This window comes from Mus pahari, chromosome 21, assembly GCF_900095145.1.
Source record: "Mus pahari chromosome 21, PAHARI_EIJ_v1.1, whole genome shotgun sequence".
NCBI lineage: Eukaryota > Metazoa > Chordata > Mammalia > Rodentia > Muridae > Mus > Mus pahari.
Genome location: NC_034610.1, coordinates 29,271,084 through 29,285,637, shown reverse-complemented (window position 1 = coordinate 29,285,637; position 14,554 = coordinate 29,271,084). Strand labels below are relative to the sequence as shown.

General features: G+C 42.7%; 1 pseudogene; it reads left to right on the top strand.

Moving 5' to 3' along the window:
• The window catches only part of LOC110337960, a 22,587-nt pseudogene extending 11,985 nt beyond the window's left edge, over positions 1-10,602 (top strand).
• The last annotated feature ends 3,952 nt before the right edge of the window (positions 10,603-14,554 follow it).

The window sequence follows — 14,554 nt, the reverse complement described above, 5'->3', positions numbered from 1 at the left end:
ACATGAACCATACATACATGCTCATACACATGAACCATACATACATGCTCATACACATGAACCATACATATGCTTGTGGACGTTGTACATCGTGGTGCGCACTAGGCTCCGCACCACGATGTACAACGTCCTCACTTTGTAGACCAGGCTGGCCTTGAACTCAGAAATCCTCCTGCCTCTGCCTCCCAAGTGCTGGGATTAAAGGCGTGCGCCACCACCGCCCAGCTAATTAATTACTTTTTAATTGTACAAAAAACTAATTGAGGAAGATATAGCATAAAATAAATATGAGGGGAATCATAAAAAAAAAATTCCGATGTTCTTTGTTACATGTTTGGATTTCTCTAAAATGGAAAAATCTTTGCAAACCAAAAGCATAAGATAAAAGAGTGAATAATTCTTTAATCATTACAAACTCATAAGCAACAGTCTCCCAAATGAAAGACAGCAGGTTTTTTTTTTTTAAGATTTATTTATTATATAGTGTTCTGCCTGTATATATGCCTGCGCACCATAAGAGGGTNCCAGATCTCATTATAGATGGTTGTGAGCCACCATGTGGTTGCTGAGAATTGAACTCAGAACCTCTGGATGAGCAGTCAGTGCTCTCAACCTCTGAGCCATCTCTCCAGCCCCAACAGTAGTTAATATGAAAAAAAAAAAACCTATATATTTAACCATTTTTACATACAAAAAAAGAAGAGAAATTGCATCTGATTCTTCTTTAAACTGAGTGAACAATTTTTTAAAGCCAGGCATATATTAATATGTCTATAACACTTAGAGTCCACTTAGGTGAATTCATGCCAGCTCCTTCACTTTTATGGCAGATCTGGAAGTAGAAATTATATAACCCTTAAACTAAGGCTTCCCACAAGAAGTTGGTCGGTGGGGACCAACAGAATGACTCGTCAGGTGAAAGCTCTTGCCACCAAGCTTGAGGCCCTCAGTTCTCTCCTAGAGACCCACATGGCCAAGGAAAGACCTCTGAGAGTTCCTTTGTCCTACACATGAACCATACATACATGCTCATACACATGAACCATACATACATGCTCATACACATGAACCATACATACATGAACCATACATACATGCTCATACACATAGCCACAAATAAATATTCTTTAAAGCTGGTCAGTGACTCAGAAGATTACACAAAATATTTAATAAAAAAAAAAGCAAAATGTCAATGTACATGTTAGACAAGTTCAAGCCGTGTTAGTGCAGGGTTATTTATGCCTGCTTGACCCAGCAAGATGTGAAAAGCTCCCACCTGCTACCATAAGCTCGCTCCGATGCCTTCCCATCTGTGTGCAGACACTAGCTAGAGCAGTGGTGTCATCCAACAATAGCATTTAAGGAGACTCTCACCCCCAAGACCATATTTGCTTACAAGATTATGCGACATAATTTTCACCCTAAATATTTACCTTCACCTATGCAGATTGAAGCTTGATATACTATAATTTTTAATGGTCAGACCCTTATTTTTAAAAGTTAATCCTTTTCAAAGTTGCCCAGTTTAATCAATTTCCCTTTTTACAGGGGTGCTGTGGAGCTTAACTCTTGAAATTTGCCTAGAATTGGGCATATAGACTCAAAGCTATTTCAAGGTCCCACACATTAAATTTACTTACAGTTAGAGAATATAAATCTAAGTTTTACGAGAGAAAGATGTGCGATAATATTACCTGAAGATACAAGGAAATTAGGATAAATAAACAAAAATACGTTCCCTGTGTATAAGATCTAGTCTGGCAAGACTATTGAATTCTGTTTTCTGGCTGACATTGCAGGGATTAAAGGCATGAGCCATCACCACCCAGCTTTTGGTTTTTTGGTTTGGTTAGTTTGGGTTTGGGTTCTGGTTCTGGTTCTGGTTTTGTTTTTGTTTTTGTTTTTGTTTTGAGACATGGAAGTTCTTATAAGCTTCCCAATAACAAAGTTGACTGCATCTTAAATTGTAAAACAGCCAAGCAATCTTTTGTAAGGAGCTGAACAGGTAACTCAGCATTAAGAGCAATGGTTGCACTTCCAGAGGCCCTGAATTTGGTCCCAGCACTCACAAGGTGGTTCACAGTTTTCCTGAACACCAGTGAGGGAATCCAGTTACCTCTTCTGACCTCTGCAGAAACCAGGCATGCATAAGGTGCACATGCATGCGTGCAGACGACTAGGCACGCATAAGGTGCACATGCATGCATACAGACGACTAGGCACGCATAAGGTGCACATGCATGCATGCAGACGAAGTGTTTACAAACAAAAAAATGAATAAATTATAATTTTAAGAGAATAACATAATCGAAGCCTAGCCCACTCATGAAAACTAAAGAATATGAATAATCCAGATGTCTACATAGCAAGAATAGATACCACACCATATAGATCCATGAGAATATAGAATGTTAGAGATTCAGAAACTTAACAGGGCAAATGCAATTGTAATTGCAAGCATAAAAAGATCTCTAATTTGAGATATTTTAAAAGAGCAATCACAGAAAATAGCCTGTCTCTATCTGAAGAGAAGTAGGGAGGAGAGAGCCCACTGGAAGTTATATTAGTAATGGTCCATCAGTGCAATGTGCAAGCTTTACAGGACCCCAAACATTAAAGAGCCTGGCATATGATAAGGATTGCGTTTGAATTCAGTGGGGAAAAACAATTCAAACATCCCTTTCAAGAAATATATTTTAAAAAAAGGAACTTTGTTGAAACAATAAAGTCGAATCTGCACTTAATACAAACTTAAGTCATTTTAATGAAAAGATAAAGTAGTAGGAGAAAATTAAACATAACACTAAGCAGGAAATAATTTTTCCAAGTAGAATCTACATAGGAAAATGTTGGCATCTAGCAGCTGCCGCAGCATCTCTTATATGTAAGACTTCAGTTTGTGCATGAGTCCTTTCATGGGCTCTCAAAATGCTTAATTTCTATATAAATGGAAGTAAGGGAAGGAGGGAGAGGGAGGGAGGGAGGAGAAGGGAGGGAGAGAGGAGAAGGGAGGAAGGGAAAGTGGGAGGGAGAGAGAGGGAGGGAAGGACAGAGATAAAGATGGAGTGAGGGAAGGATGCTAATCTGATTTTTAACTCTCTTTCCCCACACAGAAAGGCTGGCTAAGCTCATATGTAACAGGCTAATGTCCCGATGTTATAAAGAGGCTGAGGAAGATGAAGAATCCAAGATCAGGACGCTAGCCATTGAGTATTGGCTGCTCTTGCAGAGGACCCAAATGTGGTTTGCCGCACACAACTCCTGAAACTCCAGCTCTAAGGTATTTGGTGCTGGACTTCTGGACTCTGAACCACCTGAAGCCGTGTGTGCATATCCACACAGACATACGAACAATGTAAAAATAAAAATAAATCTTCGAAAGAAGGGTTCAAGACCAAGCTAAGCTACCAAGCAAGATGCTACCTCAGAAACAAAATTTTATTTTAAAAAGCAATTAATGAAAGCTAAGCACAGAAAAGGCTGGAGCCGGAGAATTGGCAAGTGGTAAGGCCAGCTTGGGCTGTTGAATGAGACAGAAAGGGAAAAAAAAAAAGGAGAGGGAGAGGGAGAGGGAGAGGGAGAGGGAGGGGAGGGGAGGGGAGGGGAGAGAAGGGGAGGGGGAGGGGGAGGGGAGAAAAATAAGGAAAGGAGAAAGGGAAGAAGGGAAAGAAAACAATCCCACAATAATCCCCCACTAAAGATCTCTCTCTCTATCTCTCAAATATTCTCAGGGAGAATCTTGTTCATATACTGTTTATTAAATCTATATGTTTCAATTCAAGGTGTAGCCATTTTTCTTTTTCTTCATGAGCTATTGGGCCATATTTGGGTTTTATGAACACTAGGAATGCATTATCTAGGCAACATCTAAAAACACCTTGAAAGATCAAGGTTACATTTGGGGACTCTGGTTATACAAACAAACAAACAAACAAACAAACAACAAATCAACCACAAGAAAACTGGCTATCTTAAGACTCCACAGAACAGCTAGTTCCGAGAAACAACAGGTAAGAGAGATTTTATTCTAAATAGATAGGAAGGTGAGTAAGGCAGACTGACAGATACATGGATGGGAGGATGGGTGAATAGAGGAAGAAAGGGGGCCTAGAGAGAAGAACACACATGATAGTCCTTGTCTATATGTGATAAAATATGCATCACACAGTGGCAATGGCCGACCTTCCTATTGGCTTTCGGCTCCTTGAAGTCTCTTTCCCTAGTCCCCACCCTCCATCTCCCCATTTGCACAAGGGACAGAGCATGCTCAGTCCAATTAGCACAGTTCTGCTGCAAGGTGAGGTCCCAGGATGTTTCAGTCATTAATTGCTACACAGCAAACCCCCCAAATGAAGGGCTTAAAGCTGCATCACCTACTATTTCCCATAGGTCTGTGGGTTGATTTGGTAGCTCTGATCATAACCAGAATGACCTTGTGGTTAAATTTAGCTGGAAAATGTACGAATGATTGAATTCAACTGTAATATTGGCTGGGCTGGTCCTCACTGTGCAGATGATCTTAGGGTACTTTTCAAAAAGAAAAGGCCAGCTTTTTTTTTTTTTTTTTTTTTTTGCTTTTCTTGTAAGATATCTAGGTTCAAAGAGGGTGAGATACAGGACACAATTGTTGTTAACCAGGTCTTTGCAGGATACTTGCCAGTGTCCCATGGCCCAAAGCAGGTCGAGTGACAAAAATAAGTGTGGGCTGGATTGAGTCTACGAGTGAGGCCATTAAATACGAACCATGATGATTGTATGTCTGGGCCTCCTAAAAATAATACCTAATTAATATTTGCCAATAGGTCCTTTGGGTCTTGGCTCCAAGGAAATCAACAAAAAGAAGAAACAATGGTTGTGCCTAAAAGGGGCTGTGGTCCTGTGCAGCCAATTTGCTGCATGAACTGTGCCCCACTGTGTGCCCAAGTACAAGGTCATTGAGAAGTTTGTCATTCTGAACATGATAGAAGCCGCTGCTGTCAGGGACATCCCCCTAGCAAGTGTCTCTGACCAAACACTACAGCAAGCTGCATTACTACATGAGCTGTGCTGTTCATAGCAAGATGGTCAGGAATCAATCTCTTGAAGCCTGGAAGGACTGAACACCCCCCCACACCAGCTGTGATCATCATCTCACCTGTCAACTAGACTGGACTTTACCTGTAAGGTTGTCTAGAAGGCTGTTTCCAGCAAGGCTTAACAGAAGGGGAAAAACTTACCCTGAATGTGGGTAACAGCATTCACGGGCTGTCTTCCCATAATGAGTAAGAGAAGAAAATGGGTCCCATACCAGGATTGTCTCCTTCCCGACTGTGGATGGGATATGACTGCTGTTTCAGGATCCTGTCTCCACACCTTCCCTTCAGAGACAACCTGTATTCTCACACTGTGAACCCAAATAAACCCTTTCCACCTTAAATTGCTTTTTATCACAGTGATGAATATATATATATATATATATATATATATATATATATATATATATATATACACAAAGGGACTAGCAAGTTGCAAAAAGTTAGTGTTGATTTAAGTCTTGTAGCTATGATTGCAGAACCTGACCTGTAAATGTCTATGTCCTCAGACTCCCAAACGAAATGTCCCCACTTGGTATGTATGGCTTGGATATAAATTGTCTTCCCCAAAGTCTTGAGTACTAAGATATGGTGGCCAGTAAAGAACAATTTGCATAGGAAGCTGGAGCTAGTGGTTGGATCACATGGCCTCTGCTTTCACCATTGGGTTAACTCACTGAATGGAGCCAAAATTGGACGAAACTATTAGGAGGTTGTGAAGCTGTCGAAGGGTGAGGCCTGGTTAAAGGAAATGTATCCCCGGGCATGCATTTGAAGAGTTTCTTGTCCTGACCATTTCTGGTCCATTACCCTCTGCCTCCTGTCCACAGTGAGATGAACAATTTTATCTAAGACCTTCTGCTATGGTTTTCTGCCTTTCTGTGTCCCAGAAACAATGGATCCAGTTGACAAATGACCAAAGCCTCTGAAGCCGTGAGCCACATGAATGTTTCCTCCTCAAAGCTGATTTTCTCCAAGATTTTGTCACAATGATGCCAAATCTAGCATCACACTGCAGTGGTGAGGTGTGGCTTTCAGAACTAGTTTTTAACATCGGCTGAAGCCAGAACTGGCCTGCTACCCAGCGCAGGGATTCAGAAAGAGCTCCTAATTGTCTTCTCTTTTGAGTCACTGAGACCTATGTGTAGATTCAATAGCCACTCTCATAGAGTGCTATTGCACACATACTGAGAAATGAGGATCTTTGAAAACAAGATGCAATACACAAAGTGAATGACCCCAGGGTGAGGTCGTCCAGTGTGGGAACTAGCACCAGGCGCTTTTCACATCATAGATTCTTTCCTTTGATGTTAAAGCAAGGCTGATCAGAATGTCTGCCAACTGTCCAATGGCTCAGGAGAAGATTAATTTTGACAAAGCTTACAAAATGCTCACTGTAGACTCCGTCTCATAAATGAACAGTAACTCTCAGTCTTAAGATTACAATCTAGTGGTTTTTCAGAATTTATCTGGAATCTCTGCCTTTTCCTTGCTAATTATCCCATCCTCTGAGAGAGGCACATACATGATTTTGTCAACCCTAAAGGTCGTCATTGCCACCTTCTGAGGACTCTCAACAGGCCTATGGGGAGTGCACATTAACTTATATATAAGAAAGAATCCAAGAATTATTTCTAAATAAATTTCTCGACCTAGGCAAAAACAAAAGCTTCATTCTCAAGTATGTAGCAATGTCCTCCAAAGTCATAAATTATAGGTCGTGTTGATGTTGATCTGAGCTCAGCCCCTGTGCTGAGGGTTACAGGAACAAATTACATGGGTGAGGAACTCCACTGACTTAAGCTCTTGTATTTTAATTGTGTTATGTATTTTTACCAAGGGGGAAAAAAATGTAAGAATAAATCCTGAGTTAAGAGAAGCATAAATACGTGGGCATTATTCACATATTGTACATTCTTCCCATTGCTACAATGCCATGTATGTGCCTGGCCACTGCACTCCATTGCAGAGTGAAAGTGTTTGAGGGACTCATTGCTACCTCAGTCAGCTCAGACAGCCATGATGGACGGAAGTAGGATAGAGTGGATGGCTTAACCAACACCAGTTTATTTCCCACCACTGTGGAGACTGCAAGCCTATACTGGTAGGATGCCAGTCTGGACTGGTTCCAGCAAGGGCTCTCTCCTGTCTTTCATCCTATACCATCTTACTATGCCTTCACATGGTAGGCAGAGAGCAAGCCCCACCTGCTGCCACCGCTGCTGCTGCTGCTGCTGCTGCTGATGATGATGATGATGATGATGATGATGGGAGCCAGGCGTGGTGGTGCATACCTTTAATCCCAGCACTCAGGAGGCAGAATGGTCGTGTGGTGGTGGTGGTGGTACTGCTGCTGCTGCCGCTGCTGCTGTTGCTTGTGATGGTAGTGGTGGTAGTAGTGGGGGGGGGCTGCTGTTGCTGCTTGTGATAGTGGTGGTGGTAATGATGATGATGAGGAGGAGGAGGAGGAGGAGGAGGATTCTCCTTCTTCTTCCCAGGACTCTAATCCCATCATAGGGAACTCCACCCTCATGCCCTCAACCAGAGATAATGACTACCCAAAGCCTCCACCGGCAAATACCATCACAGTAGAGATTAGGACTTCAACGTACGAATTTTCAGGAGGTACTGACATTCAGTTCGTAACACATGCAAATTCCTCTAGACGCATTAAACACTGTCGCAAGCAGAAGAGAACCCTGAAAAATGTGAGGCTAGAATAATGCCTGCAAATTATCTTTTCAGTTCTCCGGTGCACTTAAGATGACAAGGTCCTCGAAAGAACAAAATAAGGCTTGGGAAGCAGATCAAAACGAGTAGCTTGAGTATCCATTAGGATGTATTTTCCCCCAGAACATAAAAAATTATAGTCTTCCCAATCAAGTCTGTTTTGAGATTTTTTTTTTCCCACTTATATTCACAAAGCGTGAGCTGTGAGCCAGCTAGAACTGGTATAACTTCACATTCTACCACTTTGTACTTTAATGACCTTGGGTGAGCTTCTTAACCACTTTATCCCTTTTTGCCTCATTTGTAAATATGAGACTCATAACCCTACCTCTAAAACTCCTGGCGAGCATTATATGAGTTAGTGTACGTAGAAATGCCATTTGGCATAGCATGGCCATGTGTTGACTATTTGCCCTGTCTCTTTGATTGGCTTTTCTTTTTTTAAAAAACAAACTACATTCAAAGCACTAGCATGTAAGGAAATCATTCTTATTGAAAGCCTTGATCATTAACAAATATGAGGTTTTTAATCTAAAAGCTATACATTAAAGGATTAAATTTTTTGCAAATCTTTACAGTCAAATTAACAATTACTTCAAAACATGGGACAGGAGGCCAGTCAGACATTTCCCATTCAATATACACCACTGCACTCTAAGGATTAATTATTGGGCTTTATATCTACATTAAAATCAGAAACTGGATGAAAGCCAAGCCTTCCCCCCCTTAGGTATCCAGCAGGTAACCCACCATGCGCTTGGCATCAAGACCACTGTGTGGGCTTGATCCACCCTCTACTACTAAAAGCTTCAAGTTACAGATGGTTTTTCCCTCTATTCGCATACCAGGCAGTGGGAGTAGGGTTCTGGCAGCACAAAGCTATCATGGAGCTCTTGTTTACAAATGAAAACATTCTGCTCTGACAATGAGCCACCTTCCTGCTCCTCCATCCACTGTAAGCTATCTTTTGATGCTAAATCCCTCTGCAAATGACCCTGCATTCCCTTTGTTAATTTCATGAACCGAGCAAGGAGAAGCACAGAATTGGGGATGTTGTGGTTGGCAATCAACATCCATTTCTCTCCTCTTACCATAAAGTGTTTTTCCAAACTGTCAGTTGCCATCCGCTAGAAGGTCATGAAATAATGGGTCCAAACCACTATTTCTTGATGGAACAGCATCACACGGGGTAACACAGGATGGCATAGCAGGATATGTCACAGTTTCCTGTGAATCCTTTATTTCATGGATGTGAGTGTATGGCCGTGTGAATAAAATGAATTTGATCAAAGAATATGTTTAAAAGTTGAAGGTATAATCTTCTAGTGTGCCTTTCAGTACCTCTGGCATTGACAAGGAGAGTTCTGTATTTCTTGGATGCTCTAGGAGAAGATTCCAGATGCCACTTGAGTTTAGCCAGTCAGATGCCTAAGTGTGAGATCTGGATGTTGGCAGTGGTCTCTACCACAGCTCCTGCTGTTGGGCCATATGGTAGGCACATTTGGTTTCTGTGGCATCAATAGCAGAGAATACAAGGTGTGCTCAATAAATTTGTGGTCCCTGGGAGGGAAGGGATTCAGCATGTATGTCCTGGTTCAAAAACCTGCAGGTGCAGTGGATGGTATCTAGGATCAGTGACAAGAAGGAAGACTCTGGAAAAGATCGCTCCAGATCATGTAGCATGTGATTCTGTGTACTGGCTTTCTGCATATTCTATTCCCATCCTCCTCTGTGCACTTGGGAATATCCGTGAAAGCTCAACCACACTCCCGTGCCTTCAGTCCTCAGAGGATTCTGTGACTACACCCTATGACAGACCTCTTCTTGATTGTCCTAATGTTAAGTACCACCTGTTCTGTACTGTGAACTGTTAAACAACAGAACATTCAAGATGAAGTTTCTGGGCAGCGGTGGTGCAATGCCTTTAATCCCAGCACCCAGAAGGCAGAGGCAGGAGGATCTCTGTGAGTTCGAGAGCAGTCTGATCTACATAGTGAGTTCCAAGACAGCCAGGACTACACAGAGAAACCCTGTCTCAAAAAAACAAAAAACACACAAAAAAAAACAGACAAACAAACAAACAAAAACAAGGCTCACCATATATGCAACACTGAGTCTACACCATCATCTACACAACAGCCATTGTTGCTTCCCAGTTAGAGGGCGCTGTGAGACTGACTATACACATGCTGCTGGCTGTCCAGAGCCAGAGCTGGAAGGAGGAAGTGGTTACCAAAGATACCTGGATGGAAAGCTTCCTCAAGCCCACATGTCTATTATGGACCACTCTCCAAGTTTGAGGACAGAAACCTCACCCTTTACTAATCTAATGCCATCTTGAGACACCTGGACCACTCCTTTGGGCTTTATGGGGAAAAAAGACCAGAGTGGGGCCACCCTGGTGGATATGGTGAATGATGGGGTGGAGGACCTCCACTGCATATACATCACCCTCACCTACACCAACTATAAGAACAGTAAGGAGAACTATGCTAGGCCCTGCCTGAGCACCTGAAGCCTTTTGAGACCCCACTGTCCCAGAAACAGGGAGGCAAAGCCTTCGATGTGAGTGAACAGATCTCTTTTGTCGATTACAACTTGCTGGACCTGCTGCTGGTTCACTGAGTTCTGGCCCTTGGCAGCCTTGATGTCTGCCTATGTGGCACATCTCAGTGCCCGGCCCAAGAACAGGGTCTTTCTGTCCTCCCCCAACCATGTGAACCATCCCATCAATGGCAACGGCAAACAGAAAGTGGATGGAAGAGACAAGGGCTGCTTGTCCTCCCTTTACCAGACCTAATAAAATGTGTAAAACACACACACACACACACACACACACACACACATACTAACAAAATAAATGGCTATTTTCTAGCTCTTAATGTTATACTAGAACTTAGTTAAGAGTCGCCATGGAGACTTGTGAAAAAAGCAAGTATAATTTGTTACCAATATTTGTGTTTCACTGTTTAGGGCACTGTTTAGGCACTGTAGTCCTGAGTGATGGAGGGACAGTTGGAAGATTGATAAAGCTAATTGACAGAAGATACCAAGATGGTTTACTGTCTTCAGACCTACATTTATAGAGGATGAATCTATCTTGATCCTTCAGGTTTCCTGAAATGACTCTTAGGTAGAGGGCTGGTCAGCTGCAGATGGAGAAACCGAACTTGTGAAAAAGTGGGGAGGCCAGGCTTGCTAGGGTGTGTTGGGACTGTGCTGTGATTACAGCAGAAGCATGACCATTTAGTACTGCTTCTGTGGCTAGGATAAAATGTGCTGATAACAAGGAACTTGGGGAAGGATGGACTTATTTAGCTTACAATTCTGGTTAAGCCCATTGCTGTAGAGAAGGTAGAGTGGATGGAGTTTAAAGCAGTTCCCATTGAAGCCACAGTTGAGAGCATGATGCATGTAGGCCTGCTTGCTTGCTTGTTTGCTTGCTCCTCTCATACGGTTCAGGACACCCTTCCTAGGGAATGGCGCCACCCACGGTGTGCTGACTCTTCCCTCATCAGTTAACAATCCAAACAGTCCTTCACCTGATAATCTGATCTAGATAATTCCCAAATTGTGACTGTCGTCCAAAGTACTTCTAGGGTGGGTCAAGTTGACACTTAAGTTGACTTAAGTCCTTAGGAGGCATTTAGATGTGAGTTGCCAGAAGCTAGCAGCTCTGGGCAGATCTAAAATTAGCAGTTCAGGGCCAGGGATGTAACTCAGAGATAGAAATACTTGCCTAGCTCCCTGACAATGTGGCTTCTTACCTGAGGAACCATCATTTTAATGTCTAATTTCATCTTTGTATGACATTCTACCTGTATCTGAATCTGTGCATGTGCCCATTATTTCCCATTTAGAAAGCCATCTTCTTATTTTTTTATTTATTTTATTTATTCTTCTCTCATACACTCTAAACACAGCCTCCCCTCTCTCCACTCTTCCCAGTACCACCCCTAACCCTTTCTTCCCCAGATTCACTGCTCTGAAGGCCTGTTTCCTAAACTACAAATGGAGCACCTTCTTTACCCTTCTACCTAAGAGAAAGGCCAAGGACCATAGGCAGAATGCTGCTTGTACACATTCCTAGATCTCTCTGTGAGTCACTATTAGTTCATCAAGAAGTGACCCCCAGGTGGAGCCAAGTGGCAAGGTGCCATACATAAGCTCCCCTAGTAACTGTCTTTATTTTTAATCAGGGCTCACACTAATAACATCTTCATGTAATCATCTATAAATACTTTATTTTAAAGTAGGGTCCCATTTACATTACACTTGAGTTTACAACTTTAGCATCTTTTGGCAAGAAACCTTTCAAACCCAGAAGTAACCCATCCATTTTACAGATGGAGACAAGGTACAAAGAGAATGTTTCCCTGACATCATGTTTTTAAAAGATGGGCAGAGGACAGATTCCTGTGGAACATTCCCATTCAGGAGCCACGCACAAGACTCCACCGTTGTGGGCTGGACCAGAGATAGGGACCTTTTCTGAAGACAGTCTATCTACAGGTTTGTCACTGGTATGTCTGTTCATCAAGGGCACCTTATGTTCAAGAGTGACTGAACACCCAGCCATGCTCTCCAGAAGAGACAAAGAGAAGGAAAGCTAAGACCCATCAAAAGTGGAAACAAAAACAGCAAGACACAGAATACCCAGAATGTACTAGAAAACATGAACAAGGGGACAGGCAGAAGCAGAAACCTGAGGGAACAGGAGAAACAGGGAGATGGTGATGGGTATTGGGTGAAATGGCAGGACCAGAACTGAAAGTTGAACCATCATGACAGGACCAAAGGACAGATTTGAAACAAAGAGCTGCCAGGCCCTCTAATCCTAAGGCAGTCTACTGCCATCTGGTTTCCATAGCATCTGGGTGTTTTCCACAAAGCTCTGACTATGAGGTTAAACATACCACCCATGCTCATATCTCCCACTTCACCTTCCATGAATCTCTCGTCTTCCTTTTGTTTCTTATAACCTTCAAGTGACCTAGCTCAGGTGAACAGAGGTAAGTAGAAGACTGAGTTGACTATCACAGCATGGAAGCCTGAGAAAGAGGAAAAGGCAGGGAGTGGCTGGTTCTTCCGAAAGTTCAAGTGAGAAAAGCATTTTAAAAAGAACGAAGATTTGCCCAGCCAGATGTGGATGCTGCCAGAGCCGGGTGAGTTGGGGCCAGAAAGACAAAGTATAAATGACATCCTCAAGGGGCTCAAATGTACAGGAATAAAAAGGGGAAGGAGGGCTCTGAGGGAAAGGGGCAATGGTGTTTTAAGAGGGGAGAGGCTGAGAAAGTCTAAATATGATGGAAATGAGCTATGAATGGAGTTGGGGAATACCAACATTAGAAATACCAACTGGTGGGAATGGGTTGCTGAGGATGTGAGTCTCCAGGCTGGCCACGGCATTAAGCTAAACTAGGAAGAAGGAAGAAGAAAGAAGATGTGTGTGTGTGCACACCACAAAAAGTATTATCAGGATGTGGTAGCCATGATGTCTCCTGTAATGGCTCTTATTTTCTGAGTGAAATCAGAGGGTATTATCCACTGAGAAGGAAGAAGGAAGAGATGGGAGAAAGGCAGTGAAGAAATGAACATTTTTCAATAGCTGTTTCAGAAAATGGCAGTGAGATCCAACTGGGAAGAGAGTGTAGGGTGACCAGTTGGCACAGAGGGCTCTGCAGAGAGCGTGGGCTGTGGATTTGGGATGCCACTTAACGGTGATTTTATGTGGTTTTTTCTCCAGCCTTGTTCAGTGCGGCAGACAAACCGGCAGAAACACGGGTACTAATTCAAAGTTGAAGAAGGAAGAGCAATAAAAGAAGTCAAGGGTCTTAGGAAGAGATTAACGAGAGAAATGAACCATAAAGTCTAGGCTGTCTTCAGATGGAGAAAAGATTGGCGGGGAGGAGGAAACGGGTTGCCTGGGAAACTCGGGTACGAAGAACAGTTTTTTGAGAGTCTGAGGTGAAGTGCTGGATTAAGAAGACGTGGTACAGATTTTAATATTCCAATCAGTGTAGGCTGCCGGGATATGAATGTCCCGCCTTCCACTGGAATATGGTCAACCTACCAGGGACCACACTCAAAAAAAACTGACTCCCCTTCTTCCAGCAGTTATCAATAGTCAATAGCTCCTTAGTGAGAGATAAGACATCATCCTCCACTACCCCTTTTCATACTGGGTTTTGTCTGTCTTCGGTTTGTGCTGGTTTTTTGTGCATGATGAATGTCATGGTTTAAATATGCTTGGCCCAGGGAGTGGCACTATTTGGAGGTGTGGCCTTGTTGCAGTAGGTGTATAACTGTGGGTGTGGGCCTTGAGACCCGCCCACATCTTTGGTGTCTTCAATAATAGGATCTTACCATCAAGTTCTGGAGAGTAACCAAGAGCCTTGATGGTAGACTACAACATTTTGGGGGCTATCAGGCCTCACTAACCAAGAACTTTAGAAGAGGTAACCCATTTCTGGCATTGGGGTTTTTGTTAGTCTCTGGTATATAGTAGGGAAAGTGTTGTTGCCCCATTATAAGGTAATTCCATATACACACTTCCATACAAATTGGAAAAAGCCTTCCAGGTTAAAGGTTAGTCACCATAGAATGTTACACAATAAAATTTAGATACTTTTCTGCATGTTATTATTACAGCATCAGTATGACAGATCTCGACAACCCTTAAGCCCATCACCACCTTATCTAGACCACTGGCCACTCCTCTGCAGAAGCCCAGAAGAATAGACTGGAAATTT